General features: G+C 36.1%; 1 long non-coding RNA gene, 1 other non-coding gene and 1 pseudogene across 2 annotated transcripts; all 3 read right to left on the reverse strand.

Moving 5' to 3' along the window:
* Positions 1-1,381: 1,381 nt before the first annotated feature.
* On the reverse strand, positions 1,382-2,461 carry LOC125775522 (NADH dehydrogenase [ubiquinone] 1 alpha subcomplex subunit 9, mitochondrial-like; annotated as a pseudogene).
* A 6,830-nt stretch (positions 2,462-9,291) lies between these two features.
* Positions 9,292-12,155, reverse strand: LOC125775678 (uncharacterized). The gene is made up of 3 exons (XR_007421279.1): positions 11,168-12,155; positions 10,935-11,095; positions 9,292-10,874 (listed from the first exon to the last, which is right to left on the reverse strand). It is a non-coding gene; the product is annotated as an uncharacterized LOC125775678 (long non-coding RNA).
* A 932-nt stretch (positions 12,156-13,087) lies between these two features.
* LOC125775879 (small nucleolar RNA U3) lies at positions 13,088-13,291 on the reverse strand. The gene has a single exon (XR_007421427.1). It is a non-coding gene; the product is annotated as a small nucleolar RNA U3 (small nucleolar RNA).
* Positions 13,292-17,206: the final 3,915 nt, after the last annotated feature.

Consider the following 17,206-nt stretch of genomic DNA (forward strand, 5'->3'; position numbering starts at 1 on the left):
TACATAAATCTTGTAGTAAATGTTATGCTTAGTATTTTTATTTTTTACCGAAATTAACTGAAGTGTGTTATTTTGTTAATAATTCATGTAATTTTTATGCATTAAACTGACGTGATTTTTATTTTTAATTTTAATTCCATTGAAACTGAGTTATCATTTTATAAAATAAAATGTAATATTATAAGTGATAACATAATAATGTAAGTATGTATATGTGATTTTTTTTAATAATAGAGAAAATTAACACAAAATATGAAAATCCAGTTTTTTATTTCATTATATCTAGTCATTATTAGAACCAGTTACAAAATCCCTGTTGTTATACAATAATATAATAGTAACTCTTACTAATTTCGTAATGGATTTCTTAGCCTTTGGTTCATAGCGTTACGGCTCAAGTGGCTTGCGCTTCGTCGTATATTCACAAGTGTTTTGTATTCATGAAGGTAAGAGAATTCTAAGCAAAGATTCATAAGTATTGTGAGCTCATAAGTAAACACTTGTGAATATATGCTTCATACAATCTAAGCAGCATGGTATAGAGGAGTAGGGAAAGTCCCATTCACCATAGAAAAAGAGCCATTCACAGTCCTTAAGCTACCCCTCAAGTGTACTTTCACAATAACAACATCATGGCTACCTCTGGTGAATAAGGGTGGCGAGAGGTTAAAACGGGTTGCAGAAAGCGAAAATGCTATAATATTAAATTATAAATTTATAGTTCTATATTTGTACATTTATAAATACTATTTTCAATTTTTGTTATAGAGTAAAGATTTTAGCTGTTATAACAAAAATTAATTATACCTTCATGATATAGATAAATATGCTATATATTTTTAAGCGTTTTAGTTAACTTATTCATGGACAAAATGGAAATTATATTTGATAATGAGTGGACCATAAGAGATAACTATTGTGAAAAATTTGATATCACGTACCATAACAATTCGTCTGAACAGTAAAACACATTTTTTTATTGTAAGATAAATCAAGAGATAATTATAATAGCCATGTTTTCTATATTTTAATTATAAATTTTTGTAATCACAAACAGAATTCAGCTATACGCCGGCGATCAGGAATCCTACTCATTCCCAAATGGAGTGTTTGATTATCCTAACAGATTTACCACACTATTTTTTAGTTCTAAGCTTTAAATAAAAAGGATTCTTAAAAAAATTATTTTTTGAATTTGCAATATCTATATAGTAGTAAAAAGTAGCTTAAATTAGCTCACGCAACACTATTTTGCCATGCTCAGTAGCGATGCCGGCATAGTATTTAAAAAAATAAATGATTGTTCGAAATATATTCCATTTGAAGTTATTCAAATCGGTAATAACTTGTTTGGCCCAATTAAAAATACAACTCAAATTCCTTAACTTTTAATAGCGGCTCATTATTAGCCAAATTGCATTTATTTGTTTTTTAAAGTTTAAATATCAATATTAGCCAAATTACATTTATTTGTTTTTTAAAGTTTAAATATCAATATTAGCCAAATTACATTTATTTGTTTTTTAAAGTTTAAATATCAACTTCCACACCATTCATAATCGACCATAATTCACTAGATGTAAAGACGAATTGTAATTCGCGTAGATGCAAATGTTTCTTTTTCAAATCGCTGCTTAGTCACCAACGCTGCCAACTTTCATTTGATGAGTGTTGTTTATTATTTGCGTAGTTCATCCCAATGTTCTATCGGTTTTGGTGGAGCTGGTTCCCCCCACTCCCCAATTCGGCATCATAATATTGCGCATCATGATATGGTCATAATTCTCATGGTACTTGCTCTTCCATGGATTGTACACCAAAATTCTTCAACCACGGTATGTTGGAGGGAACGACATCGGTAATACATTCGTGAACTTGGCTTTCAATAAGAAGGTAGGATCACAACACATGTCTTAACGACGGTATCCCCACCATGTTTCATCTTTGCGCATAACACGATGAAACCAGTCAATTAATTCGCTCAACTGGTAACGCTTTGGTCTGCAAGGTGGGTGTTTAGCTATTAGAAAGTATGTAAATTCAATTTTGCTCAAAACCTACCCAACAGCCTGATAAACCTGATCAGCAGTATTGGGATTCTAAGCGCAATTTAAAATAGGTTATGCAACATCCGAATGTGCTCACCGTAGTATTTGCTCTTCAAAAAGTTGCTTCCACCCTCAAGCACAAAGCTCATTGGTTTGGGACTAGCGTTCTACACCAGCTCCTTTGCTGATTCTATAAAGAATTTAAAAAATACATGCTAAATCTTTTGATATAAAGTTTAATTTTAGCTTACCTAGCAATGCGATGAGCATCTTACACGAGAACGCCATTGAATTTAAAATTTTGTCTCGAATTCACGACCAACTAATTTGATAACTACATTTGAGTACTTCACAGCATCGCGTATCGCTTTTTCATCTCTTAAATCATAAAATTGTAACAGCACCAGACCCATTACGCAGCAATATTAACGTGGCCATGTTCGGTTATTTCGTACTTTTATTGGAATAAAATCGCAGCCGATCTGTGGTTTATCGTCCCATGAAAATTGTAAACACTTTTTATAGATTCAAATAACTAAATAAACCATCGCAAAGGATTTAACCATGAAATAAACTAAAACAAATTGTCTTTGCAAAAACCTTCGTTACGATGGCAAAAATGTAAATATGGCTGTGAATGAGCATAATCTAGACCCCACTATTCGGCATGGTTGCTTATTTGTTCGTAACATTTTTCTGTGGTGAACATTTATTGACTTACCACAGTTAAAAAGAGGCATAAATAAAAAACTTAATTTTTCATGTATTTGCTCATATCGTTCTCATCTTTAAGAATATATATTAAAATAAAACGATTTTCTTTTGAAAATATATTAAACTTTTACATATAACCAATATTTTTGGGACAATTTTTCCATAAATTTTAAGAAAATAACACAATGCAACCATTTTCCGGTTAAAAGTCGGCCATCTTGGTTAAAAGTCGGCCATCTTGGATTCAAATAGAAACTCAACCCCGGACTACACTTGGCGTTTCTACAGTGGCACCTCTCAGCTGTGCCTTTGTTTACATAACATCAGCTGATAGTGACCTTACTCCTCCTCTACCTTGCTAAGCAGCTCACAAGCCAAAACTCTCTCTCTCATAATTGTAAGTGAGCAGTATTCACACTTATACTCTTTCCGTGAATAATTTGCTTGCTTCATTCTCAATTTTTCGTAAGTGGCTCAAAGTTGTGTTTAACTCATTCACTGCATGGATAAATTGATACGAAACTCTTTGATTCGAGAGAGCGCTGTCAAAGTCCACATTTTTTATAACATTTGCCAATGATGCCACTATGAATGAAATGTGTTAGGGAATTTTTAGTAAATGTTTTGGGAGTTTGTAATTACCACACCACCGCTGAGGTATACAAAAGGCGCGTTACCGAAGTTAGTTTTGGATGCTCGGTTCCCCTATAGGCCTATATCACCCATATAGGTACAAAATAAAATCACAACATTTATTAGTATTTACGATACTTTCTACTAGTATTACATTTATTTGTACTTATATTTTACAATTATAGTAATATTTACATCTACTACGCTACTCCAAACAACATATTAAATTGGATCTATTAAATATTACAATACTATTTACTAAATTACATTACATTTCGCAAGTATGATATATTTTTTATCATGCAATAAATTGCATCTAAAACAATATCAAAATAGGCACAATTTATGAAAAAATATTCCTAAATTTCACTAAATAACTATATTTTTCTACTAATTAAAATTATTTACGAACCTGGATCCATCCTTCTCCTTGTTGGGGAAATTGAAAAACCGTCGCGCTCCTACGCATCCAGCCACACACTTATTTTTAGTTTTCGGCATTTTCCTATAATACGTTAGGAAAACATAATAGGGGTATTCTCTTGCTCTTGCAAGATTGCAGATTGCAAAAATACTACACCGAAATATACAAGGGCACGAGAGCACCCATTGCAGAATCTAGTGATATATGAGCGACTGACTCAGTCAATTTATTGTAAATGACTATTGTGCATGGCTATTGTGAATTGGCGCACCTTCTGCATACTTTTTTAACAAAAAAACTGTAACAAAACTTTATAATTTATATAGAAATTACAAAATATAATTAAAATTTACCTTTCTCAACAATTTAACGACGTAATATGTCTTTATGTAAAATGGCAACTACAACAGGGTTGCAATTTTATTTTTGCGTGACATTGCACGCTAATATACACGGGTTTTGGTCTGACATATTTCACAGCCCTTGCAAATATTTTTCTGCGTTCTGTGCACCCCAGCTCTGAAAGTATTCGACACAGTCCCCACCGGGGGAAGCAGAGGAAGAGGAAGACCTCCACTCCGTTGCAAGGACCAAGTGGAGAAGGACCTGGCTTTGCTTGGAATATTCAATTGGCGCCACGTAGCTAAAAGAAGAAACGACTAGCGCGCTGCTGTTAACTCGGATATAAGCACGTAAGCGGTGTCTACGCCAGTAAAGAAGAAGAAGAATAATTACTTACGTTGTGCTGCTTTGTCGTGATGGCCTGGGGGAAGAGTTGGTGGTAGCTCTCTCTTACCCCAAAGTTTTTTATTAGTTCTGTTTTGACATCTTCCCACGATGAGGTAGTGTCTTTATTATTTGAAGGGCTTCTCTCTGGATTTTCTTGTTTAGGTGTCTTTCTCACACATAGTTTGTGGTCGCTTCGTTCTCGCTAAACAAGGCCAGGATCAGCTCAACCTCCCTGATGAAACGTCATAGTTTCCGTCGCCCCTGAATTCTCTTATTTTAGCTACTTCTTTCAGGAGATCTGATGCCGACATCAGATTTAGATCGTTGTTGGTGGTTCATAAAGGTAGTTATACAAGGAGTGTTCCAAAGTAAACAGGACTTTTTGAATCTAGCGCCCCCTGGTGGCGTCATCTATATATCGAGTGTTGCGGTAGAATCTATCTTTATCGATTGTCCAGTGAGAATTTCATGACATTCCATCGATTGGAAGTGAAATTATGCAATTTAAGTGTCAGTATGTTTGTATTATCGGTTGCGAAAATGAACTTCGAACAAAGAGCCAACATTAAATTTTGTTTTAAAATTGGTAAAAATTTTACCGAAAGGTTTCAATTGCTGAAACAAGTACGGCGATGATTACCCATTCCGTAGCAGAGTGCACGAGTGGTTTCACCGTTTTCAAAGTGGTCGTGAAGACATAAATGACGATCAACATGTGGGCCAATCAAAATCTATGGTCACCGAAAATTCCATCGAAATTGTGCGTGAATTCATCAAAAATTATCCGAAATCATCATTGAATTTCATGGAAACGGAATCGAACATCTCCAAACATCGAATAATCGCATTTTATCCGAACATTTGGGCTTATTAAAGGTGTGTGCACGGTTTGTTTCGCACAAATTGACTGACGACCAAAACTTGCTCGGAATCCAACATTCGAAGGAATCATTAAAGAGATTTAACCATTAACCACTTCCCGTATTCACCTGATATGGTACCGTGTGACTTCTTCCTTTTCGGAAAAATGCATTTTCCCATGAAAGGAAAGCGTTATGCTGACGTAGAGGTCATTTTTGCATTCTTTCTTGCACCGGTATACTGGCGGCCAAGCCGGCCAATCAGCTAAAACACTCGTTCGAAATACTTTTGGACTGTGAAAAAAGCTGTAATCAAGCATAAGGAGACTATTTTGAATAAAATAAATTGATTTTGCCCAAAAACCCATTTTTCTGTTTTTTTTTTAAGTCCTGTTTACTTTGGAACGCTCCTTCTATGCGCATATATGTTTTTTTGTTCCCTTTTCAAGAAGTTAGTTCTTTTATGTTTATACGAGGGCTGCTATATATATTTCTGGCCTAATAATGATAATAGGAACATTTATCAACGAAAATGGTTTTTTTTTTGTTGGATTTGGCTCGTCTTGGAAGACCCACACGGTCGATTGCTGTTTTGTTTCGGGCTCATACGCATAGATCCATGATTCGTCACCTGTGACGATCTTATAAACGTCTTTTGAAGCACCGCGATCGTATTTTTTCAGCATTTCTTTACACCAATCCACACGAGACTTCTTTTGAGCGAATGTCAAATTGGCCGGGATCCAACGAGAACAAACCTTTTTTACGGCCAGGTGTTCATGCAATATCGAATGTATGCTGGTGGGAGAAATGCATAGGCATGCCTCTATCTGAAGCTATGTTACATGATGGTGTTGCATTATCAGTTCACGTACGGCAACCTTCACGGAATTCGTCTTTGAGCGAGCGTCGGCCATGATTGAATTCGTTGTAACAGTTTTTCATAGTGCTATAGGATGGTGCTTCATAGCTATATAAAAGATTTTAGTTCATCGATGCACTCTTGTCGTGATTCGAATAATTGCCGGAAACCCCCTAAAAACAGCCCTTTTCTTCTCCCATATAAACGAATGAATATTTGTTTGTTAGTAACGCTAATGCTTGAGAACGGCTGAACCAATCTTGATGAATTTTTCAGAGGTTGTTCGCTGGAAGGCTTAGAAAAAGGTGCGTGTGAGGTCCTTACGCGCGGAAGAAGTTATACTTCTTAGTGATATTCAGAAGCAAAATGCAAAACAATCATACATACACATTGTTACAAAAGTAGTATTAAGTTGTATTTGTATTGCTATATGCATCCCTTATTATGAACAATAGCTGTAGGTATATGGAATAGCATTTGTCTTGTTGTAGACATCTGGCGCCGCGGCTGTCTGCTTGTCGAAACAATAGACATCTGGCGACGCACTGCCTGCTTGTCTACTTAAACAATTGCTGAGTCTGGCGCCGCGGCTGTCTGCTTGCGTCTGGCGCCGTATAGCATTATGTTCTGGTAATTTCCAGACGCAATATTCTAGAAGGACCCGTCGGCATCAGCGAGAAGTGCGTGGCTATATAAGCCGTGGCAGCGCCAACGTAATCAATCAGTGCTAAGAGTAAACTGTTATAGTGTAGACAAGTTGTAAAATAAAGAGTTGTTGAATTAAATTAAAGTTTTTGGTTTTATTCGTCAATCCAGAGATACGAACCTAGCAAAGTAAACTAGCAGGCAGTAAAATCGTAACAATTGGTGTCAGAAGTGGGATTGTCAAATAATCCAAATTCAAGATGGTTAAATTCGGAGAATTGAGAATTCAGCAATTAAAAAAGGAACTGGAGGAGCGTAATTTGCCGATAAGCGGGCAAAAGGCGGATCTGCAGGCACGATTACGTGAAGCAATGGAAGCGGATGGAATTAATGTGGACGAGTTCGAATTTGTTGGGCCAGAAACTTCTACAAAGGTAGAAGAAAAAGTAGAAGAACAACGAACATCATCAAGTGTGGACATGAACTTGCTGTTAGTGGCTATTAAGCAAATAGAAAATCGTCTGGCACAGCAAATAGCTGAAAATACAGAAAATACAGTGCAAACAGAAAATCGTCTGGCACAGCAAATAGCTGAAAATACAGAAAATGCAGTGCAAATAGAAAATCGTCTGGCACAGCAAATGACGCAAATAGCTGAAAATACATCACAGTTAGAGTCTCGCCTTACACAACAAATGACTGAAAATAATACGCAGTTAGAAAATCGTTTGGTACAACAGATTACGGAAAATACTACACAACTACAAAAACAAGTGCAAGAGAAATTTTCAAAATTTGAAGACGAATTAAGCACTTTAAAAAATGACGAAGAAAATTTAAAATCAGAAGTTCTTCAATTAAGTAATCGTGTGCGAGAACTACAACTACAAGGTCCTGCACCATCAACAGATAATCAAAGATTGAAGGCACCCACATTCGATGGAAGTATTCCATTTCAAATTTTCAAACTTCAGTTTGAAAACACAGCAATGGCCAATAACTGGAATGCAGCGGACAAAGTGGCGTCCTTGTTTGTATCATTGAAAGGACCTGCGGCAGAAATCCTTCAGACTATTCCCGATTGTGAACGGGACAACTATGAGGCATTGATGAGTGCGATAGAAAGACGATATGGTAGTGAACACCGGAAACAAATATACCAGATCGAACTGCAAAATAGGGGTCAGAAAATGAACGAGTCATTGCAAGAGTTCGCAACTGAAATAGAACGACTGGCTCATTTGGCAAATGCAGATGCACCTGTGGATTACATTGAGAGGGTGAGAATTCAAAGTTTCATAAATGGAATTCGTGATGTGGACACCAAACGCGCCACATATGCATTGCCAAAAAGAACGTTTGCTGAAACGGTTTCGCACGCCCTCACACAGGAAACGGCTTCCCTACTAAGTAAACCAGCACACAAAGTACAAAGAGTTGAAATGGAACAACCAGCGCTGATGGAAAAATATTGAAGACTCTGAAGACAATTGCTGCACAGCGAGTAAATACAACAGGCAGATGTTTCAACTGTGGAAAAGCGTGTCACTTTGCCCGAAAATGCAATATAAAGGTAAACCCATCAAAACGGAAACAACCAACAGAACACCGAAAGGGGATTCACCACAAAAATGCGGATGCATTATCACGTCGCCTTTGTCCACTGGAATGTAAACATTACTCCAAATCAGAAGGAAAAGAAGGTATAATCGACGTGCGATTACTGAATATAGAACCTGAAGATGATTGGACTCCTCACCGCATCAGAATCAATCAGCTGGAGGACCCTGATCTTGCAAATCTGGTAATGGCCAAAGAAAATGGGGTCCGACCACCAAAGGAACAAATAAGTAGCGAGTGTCCAACTGCAAAAGCGAATTGGGCCCAATGGAACAGCATAAACCTCGTTAATGAATACCTTCATCGTACCTGGGAAAGCGAAGATGGCAAACAGTCTCGTCTGCTGATCATAGTACCGCAGTCCATGATCCCGAAAGTATTGAAAGAATGTCACAATGGACCTAGTGGAGGGCACCTTGGACTTACAAAAACTATAGAGAAGATTAAACAACGGTTCTACTGGATCGGTCGTCGAGATTCCATAGCAGAATGGATAGGTAATTGCGTAGAGTGCATGGCAGCTAAAGGTCCTAAAGCCAAAAGTCGCGGTAGGCTACAAGAGCACAACGTGGGATCACCATTTGAACGAGTCGCAATGGATGTTGCAGGTCCGTTCCCAACCAGTACGGCCGGAAACAAATATCTACTGGTTGTCATGGACTATTTCAGTAAATGGCAAGAAGTATATGCCTTACCAAACCAAGAAGCGAAGACAGTAGCCGAAGCGTTTGTAGAAAATTAGATAACAAGGTTCGGAGTGCCCGTCGAATTACACTCAGATCAAGGCAGGAATTTCGAATCTTCCATTTTCCAAGAAGTCTGTACATTATTGGGCATCCACAAGACACGGACAACAGCGTTACATCCACAATCAGATGGAATGGTGGAGAGATTCAACCGAACGCTCGAAGAACATCTGCGGAAAATCGTTGATAAAGATCAACGGAATTGGGACAAGTGCATCCAGATGTTCCTGCTGGCGTATCGTTCAGCGAAGCACGAGACAACTGGTTACACGCCAGCAAAGATTATTTTCGGATCTGATCTGCGACTTCCTGCTGATCTTAAGTTTGGAACGAATCCTACAGCTGTAAGAAATGATGGAGATTATTGTTCTGCCTTAAAGGAAGAAATGAACGAATTGCATCTAATGGTAAGACAGCACACGCATCTGATGAGCAATAAGTTGAAGGACCGGTTCGATCAAGCGGCAAATTCAAAAGGTTTTGTAGAAGGTGATCTGGTCCTGTTGTACAATCCACTTCGAAAGAAAGGCTTGTCCCCGAAATTGCAGACAGCCTGGGAAGGACCCTATATGGTGATGAAACGACTTAATGACGTGGTATACCGCATACAAAGAAATGGAAAAGCACGATGTAAAATGAAAGTAGTACATTTGGAGAGGCTCGCCCCATTTGGTTCAAGAGGATTTGTGCCTAATCGGGACGATTAGGTCTTAGTGGAGGGCAGTGTAACAAAAGTAGTATTAAGTTGTATTTGTATTGCTATATGCACCCCTTATTATGAACAATAGCTGTAGGTATATGGAATAGCATCCCTACAAGAACACTGACAGTCAGCTGAACGTACATTTGACTGTCAGAGCTGAAAGAAATTCAGTCAGCGCGCAAAACAAAGTTTCTATCATTTTCTTAAGGGCCTAGTGAAAAAACTGATGTAAACAAACGCATGCGTGTGAGCTTGCATCTCTCTTTAACACACTGGTATTCGGAATTAAATCAGTATATATCTCTACTGCTTACTCTCATGCTTTTTCTTGGTTCATTGCTGACCACAAATCTGTCAAAGTTGAAAATTGTCAATAATGACTGAAAAGCTAACATTGCTGCAATTTGTCATTTATGACCGTAAATCTTTCAATGATGACACATTTTTTTTGTTCAAATTAGTTTTATCTTTATTCATTTATAATTTGAATATTAAAATAACATTTATGTCAAAAATGTTGTAAAAAATTAATATAACTCTATATAATAAAATTAATTACATCAGAATTAAATTCGATATCTTATAAAATTTCTTTTTAAATCTATTTTACATTATAATATATTAAATCATAATAATTCATATTTTAAATCACAATAATTCATGTTTCAAAATTTACATATTTACATATCTTATTATTAAATCACAATAATTCATTAATTTTAAATCACATAATTCATGTTTCAAAATCATAATGGTAATAAAATAAAATTAAATTATTGAAAAATTGCTTCTTTTCCTATTAATATATTTTTTTTTTTTTGGTTATTTCGGTGGTGACCCCGTTCAATAGACCTCCGTATACTCTTTTCCAAATTGTGGCTGCTAAACGACTATAAAATTGAAATTAATTAAAAATAGTTTTCTATTGCTTTTACATTAAACTTATTTACCTCTTAAAACTGCTTCGAAGATTTTTAGCTTAGGCACATAATGCTTGTTTTCCTCCTCTTCCATCAAAATTGAAATACTCTAGTAGGCTGTCTGCAAATATATATTTGAAAGAGTTTTCAATATTGTCCGATGTCCCTTTAAGTTTGTGGACATAACTGATCTGTAAAAAAATAATATATAAATGTAAATAGTAATTTTTAAGATGTTGATATTATAAATAATGTTTTTTTACCATAGATTGTGCGAACTCAGGTTTCTCTAACATTTCTTCCACTTCCAAACATCCCTCAAAGTTTTGAATAGGTAAAAGGCTTGCTACCTGGTCGAGAGCCTCGTCTTTTTCCTCTCCGGTCATGAGGCACCCCGATCGCTCAATTTTTTTTAAATGCACCTTACATTTTTTGAAATGGCGTTTTTTTCATTTTTACTTATCTTTTCTTGATAATATAGTAAACTGTAGATTTAATCACAAAACATAAATCACTTAAACAACGCACGAAATATAATAATTCGATTTAGAGTTCACTGAATTAACGCGCAACATTTTATAAACGTACATATATGGAATTGTATGTATCTCTTTTTACAGGGTTGCTTTTCTGCATACAGATCGGTGTTGATAAACGATGTTTAGTGTTGAAAAGTGTTTATTTTAAAAAAAATCAACATTGACAGTCATCTTAAATTTCATTTTACTGTCAATGCTGACAGTGTTGAATAATTGAGCTATTTCATTCTTACATATATAAGCAATATCATTCATAGGTTTCTCTTTTTAACATAAGCATTGACAGTCATTTGAGTGTCATTTTTTTCGTCAGCTCTGACATAAAAAATGTGCGTGTATTAGTGAAACGATCAGCAGTTTCTTGTAGGGATTTGTCTTGTTGTAGACATCTGGCGCCGCACTGTCTGCTTGTCTACTTAAACAATTGCTGAGTCTGGCGCCGCGGCTGTCTGCTTGCGTCTGGCGCCGTATAGCATTATGTTCTGGTAATTTCCAGACGCAATATTCTAGAAGGACCCGTCGGCATCAGCGAGAAGTGCGTGGCTGTATAAGCCGTGGCAGCGCCAACGTAATCAATCAGTGCTAAGAGTAAACTGTTATAGTGTAGACAAGTTGTAAAATAAAGAGTTGTTGAATTAAATTAAAGTTTTTGGTTTTATTCGCCAATCCAGAGATACGAACCTAGCAAAGTAAACTAGCAAGCAGTAAAATCGTAACAATATATTATGTCGTTTGCACATTTGTCTGTATGTTTTCGAAAGAAAATGTTCTACAAAAGCATATTTCTATACTTAAACAAAATTATTAGAACCATCGTATGTTTCTTACATGCATAACCAAACCATACTTAAGTCAGTGCAACCTAAGTGTCAATGGTGGTGTTGGTGGTAAGCGCTTGGAAAGTCAAGTTGCTAACACAGCTTCGAATCTCGACAGAATAAATTTTTAATTTTTTGCTTTTAACATCGTATACTATACAAATAAATATTTTTCTTACTAATAGAAATTATATTTATCACAGCAATATACATAATATGTATATTATACATAAGAAAAATATTTATTTGTATAGTATACGATGTTAAAAGGCATACATCTTCTATCCTATCTTTTGTATCTGCACATGCTCATATGAGTGTATGTATACGCATGTGTGCGTTCAGAAATTGAAATCATATTTCCATCACTTATTACATGTGCGCGCATTGACTTGCTGTTCGTACATTCATATATACTTATATGTACATATATTTGCATACATTGCCGAACAAATAATGCACAAGCATACACACATACATATGCGTACACATATGAATATGTGACCAACAAAAAATTGATCTTCACAAGTCAATATGGCAGCCAAATTAGCGAAGAACAAAAGAGAGGATTGTGCTGCATATTCTCTTCCGCAACGAAGAGATGGAACTACTTTCCGAGTCAAAATTCTTTCATTTAGACTTTGCTTTATTCTTCTTTTTTTGTGCATATTAAATTTATAAAATGTGAATTTAAGTTTTCTAGTTTTCTTTCATACAAAATGATATTCATTTCTGAATATCACTAGAAAGTATAACTTCTTCCGCGCGTAGGGACCCCACGCACATTTTTTTTTGTGTAAAACCTTGGAATTTATTCGTTAAAATCACCACTCAGAAGTCGTTTTATCCGTTGTAAATGAGCGATTTACGAAGAAACATCATTTCTAATATGCCACAAGACAAAATTAGAAATGAAACTCATAAACCTCACGATGTCAGATAAAACGATATACCTTGTCATCGCGGGTCGATTTCTAAAAAAATGTAAATGAAGACTAACTACGGAAATGATCCTGTAAAGTATAGCCTTAATTTTTCAACGGCCAACGCAGAGTATTTCAAACAAAAGTTACACAAAATAGTTGAGAATTCGCATAAATGAAAGACACACGAAAGAAAAAGAAGTATAACTTCAATAATGCACAAGCATACAAATATACATATGCGCACACATGTGAATATGTCACCAACCAAAAATTGAAACATTGTTCTACAAAAACGACAACAGCATAAGCATGCCAACATTGTGTTGTTGGTAGAAAAGCCGAGCTGTGCCGAAAGAAACGATCGCCGATTGTCACCGCTTCCCTTGTTGGAAAATTGGAAAATTCCAAAAAGTAACTTTTTTTCATACAAACATTTTTTTTTTAATTTTTTTGTTTTGTTTTCCAACTGTTTGAATCGTTCAAATTTGTCTTGGCTTGCCGCACGCACACATTCTACATTGGATGGTAGATGGTGGTTACACCAGATCAAATTGAAGAAATCATTTCTGTGGAAATTCCTGATCCAGAGAAAGACCCAGTATTATGCGAAATGGTGGAAACCAATATGGTTCATGGACTTTGCGAACACTATAATCCCTTTTCGGTTTGTATGTCTGACAATAAATGCACGAAACACTATCCACGTGCTTTTCTTTCGGAAACATAAACTGGAAATGATGGATATCCACTCTATAAGTGTCGTTCACCAGATAATAATGGTGGATTATTCAGCATTCAATTTAGAGGAATGAATATCGAAGTTAACGACACATTTATCCTACTATAATCCCCACTATTCACATTCAAAACTCATATCAATGTTGAGTATTGCAGTTTGGTGAAATCGATACAATACTTTTGTAAATACGTCACTAAAGGAAGCAACATGGTGGTTATTGGTCTTGAACGATATGGTCGATACGTGAACAGCAATAAAGCGCTTTGTAGGATATTTACCTTTGCAATCCATTGACGTTTTCCGACTGTTGTGCGTCTCGCGGTTAGTTTGGAGAATGGCCAAAGAGTGCATTTCAACCCCGAGAAAACAGTACAGCAAGTAGAAACACCGCCAGCAACAAAATTAACATTGACGAGTTTTTTCTCAACTTGCGTATGTGATCCGTTTGTGAGAACATTGCTTTGGTGTGAAACGACGATCGTTTCTACCTTCGGTTACTATTGATAAATGTACGTGGTTCAATTTCATTTGAATCATTGCCTAGTGTGAATGGTGCGGTGTGTGCAACTTTTTGAGAAGCACGCCAGCAATTACAATTGCTTGAACGTGATAATCACTGGAATCAAACGACGGACGATGCGATAGCTACTTCGCGTGCCACTGAAGTTCGAATCTGCCGTGTATCAATTCACGAAAGATGAACTCATAACGAATGTTCGGACATTGGACAAATTATCGTAACTATGATTCCTTAAGTGCACGTGCAATGTTGGCTGCCAAAAATACCGATGTTGTTGACTTAAACTGAAAGATTCAAAGTAAAATTCTGAGAGACTTGCGCTCATACAAATCGATCGATCGTCTTGACAATGAAGACGACGCCGTGAATTATCCAGTGGAATTGTAAATTCTTTGGAGAGGCTTTGTATGCCACCGCATCATTTCCGTCTCAAAGTAGGATCTGTTGTTATTATGTTTCGCAATCTTCATACGCCCAAACTGTGTAATGGAACCCAACTGATTGTGACGCAGCTATCGAATATAAGGAGGCAGAATGCTTGATTTTTCGAATTCCTTTGAGTTCTAACGATTTGCAATTTCAGTTCTAACGTAGTCCGTTTTAAGTGAAAATTGCATTTAAAATGACAATCAACAGGACACAAGGATAATCGCATAGTGTGTGGCATAAATTTGGGAGTGCTATGTTTTTCACGCGACCAGATATACGTGGCGTGATCACAAGTTGAAAAACCATATTTTCTGTACACCGTAACAGAAACCAAAAATGTTGTTTATCAAGCTGCGTTGCATTGAAAAAGAAAGTGAAATGATAATTTAACTTTTCTTTTAATTTCAAAACATATAATTTCACGCAGGACAACGGCTTCGGGGCCAACTAGTTTTTATTATAAAAATTTCAAGTACTATTAATCGTTGTTTTTAATTTTGCACAACTTGTAGAATTATATTTATATTAAGTCTTGTGTTTTCAGTGGTGTTTAAATCATTTGACGGTTTTCACTTTTCGCTTTAACTGAGCAACCACTTCTAGTTGCGACAAAATTTGTCAAGTGGCCTACTTCTCAACTAACATCAATTTCATTCCCTTAAATGTTTACATTGCACTATTTATTGTGACGTTAATTGCTTTTTTTCTTTGGTTGTCGCAATATCCGTTTGCCACTAATCGGTGGCTTGCGGTATCACTTTGTGTGCGATTTTCTTGTATGTAACGGGTGATTTTTTTGAGGTTAGGATTTTCATGCATTAGTATTTGACAGATGACGTGGGATTTCAGACATGGTGTCAAAGAGAAAGATGCTCAGTATGCTTTGACATTTCATCATGAATAGACTTACTAACGAGCAACGCTTGCAAATCATTGAATTTTATTACCAAAATCAGTGTTCGGTTTTTTTTTTTTTCGGACAAATTTTGTTCAGCGATGAGGCTCATTTCTGGTTGAATGGCTACGTAAATAAGCAAAATTGCCGCATTTGGGGTGAAGAGCAACCAGAAGCCGTTCAAGAACTGCCCATGCATCCCGAAAAATGCACTGTTTGGTGTGGTTTGTACGCTGGTGGAATCATTGGACCGTATTTTTTCAAAGATGCTGTTGGACGCAACGTTACGGTGAATGGCGATCGCTATCGTTCGATGCTAACAAACTTTTTGTTGCCAAAAATGGAAGAACTGAACTTGGTTGACATGTGGTTTCAACAAGATGGCGCTACATGCCACACAGCTCGCGATTCTATGGCCATTTTGAGGGAAAACTTCGGACAACAATTCATCTCAAGAAATGGACCCGTAAGTTGGCCACCAAGATCATGCGATTTAACGCCTTTAGACTATTTTTTGTGGGGCTACGTCAAGTCTAAAGTCTACAGAAATAAGCCAGCAACTATTCCAGCTTTGGAAGACAACATTTCCGAAGAAATTCGGGCTATTCCGGCCGAAATGCTCGAAAAAGTTGCCCAAAATTGGACTTTCCGAATGGACCACCTAAGACGCAGCCGCGGTCAACATTTAAATGAAATTATCTTCAAAAAGTAAATGTCATGAACCAATCTAACGTTTCAAATAAAGAACCGATGAGATTTTGCAAATTTTATGCGTTTTTTTAAAAAAAAAAGTTATCAAGCTCTTAAAAAATCACCTTTTATTTTAGCACTTGTGTTGACAGAGCAAATTCTGACTTTGTGTCTTCTGCCAGTTCGTCGAGTATACGAATGGTAACTATTGGGAGATTTTCGGAAAATAACGCTTAAAATCTTGATCATCTTTATGTTCGACTATTTATCGATACATGTTTTCGGCATCTTCACTGAAAACGTATTTGTATATACGCCCATTTATAGCGGGATTCTGTAACCAGTCTCTAGTCTCTATTTGAGACATTTTGAGGCAAAGTCTCAATTTGAGACTAGTTACTATTCACTAAACAGTCTCTAGCGTTAGTCTCAAAATATTGAGACCTGGTAGTTAGCCGATCACAAAACTAAAAAGAGCTCTTGTCTGTCATTTTGAATATACTGAATAGAGATCATCATAGATATTAATCGATTGTCGTATTTTTATATTTTGTAAGCAATTCAAACACGAAAAAGTTAAAAATGAATAAATTTTACATAAATTTCGTAAATATTATGAAACAAAGTCAACATATATTTTCATTTTTATTGATAACTATGGTTTTTGACGATGTTATAGATATTTTAATATTTGTTATCGACATATTTATTTCCATTCAAGTGTAAAAACATCTCTGAATGATGAA

Source organism: Bactrocera dorsalis, chromosome 1, assembly GCF_023373825.1.
Source record: "Bactrocera dorsalis isolate Fly_Bdor chromosome 1, ASM2337382v1, whole genome shotgun sequence".
Taxonomy (NCBI): Eukaryota; Metazoa; Arthropoda; class Insecta; order Diptera; family Tephritidae; genus Bactrocera; species Bactrocera dorsalis.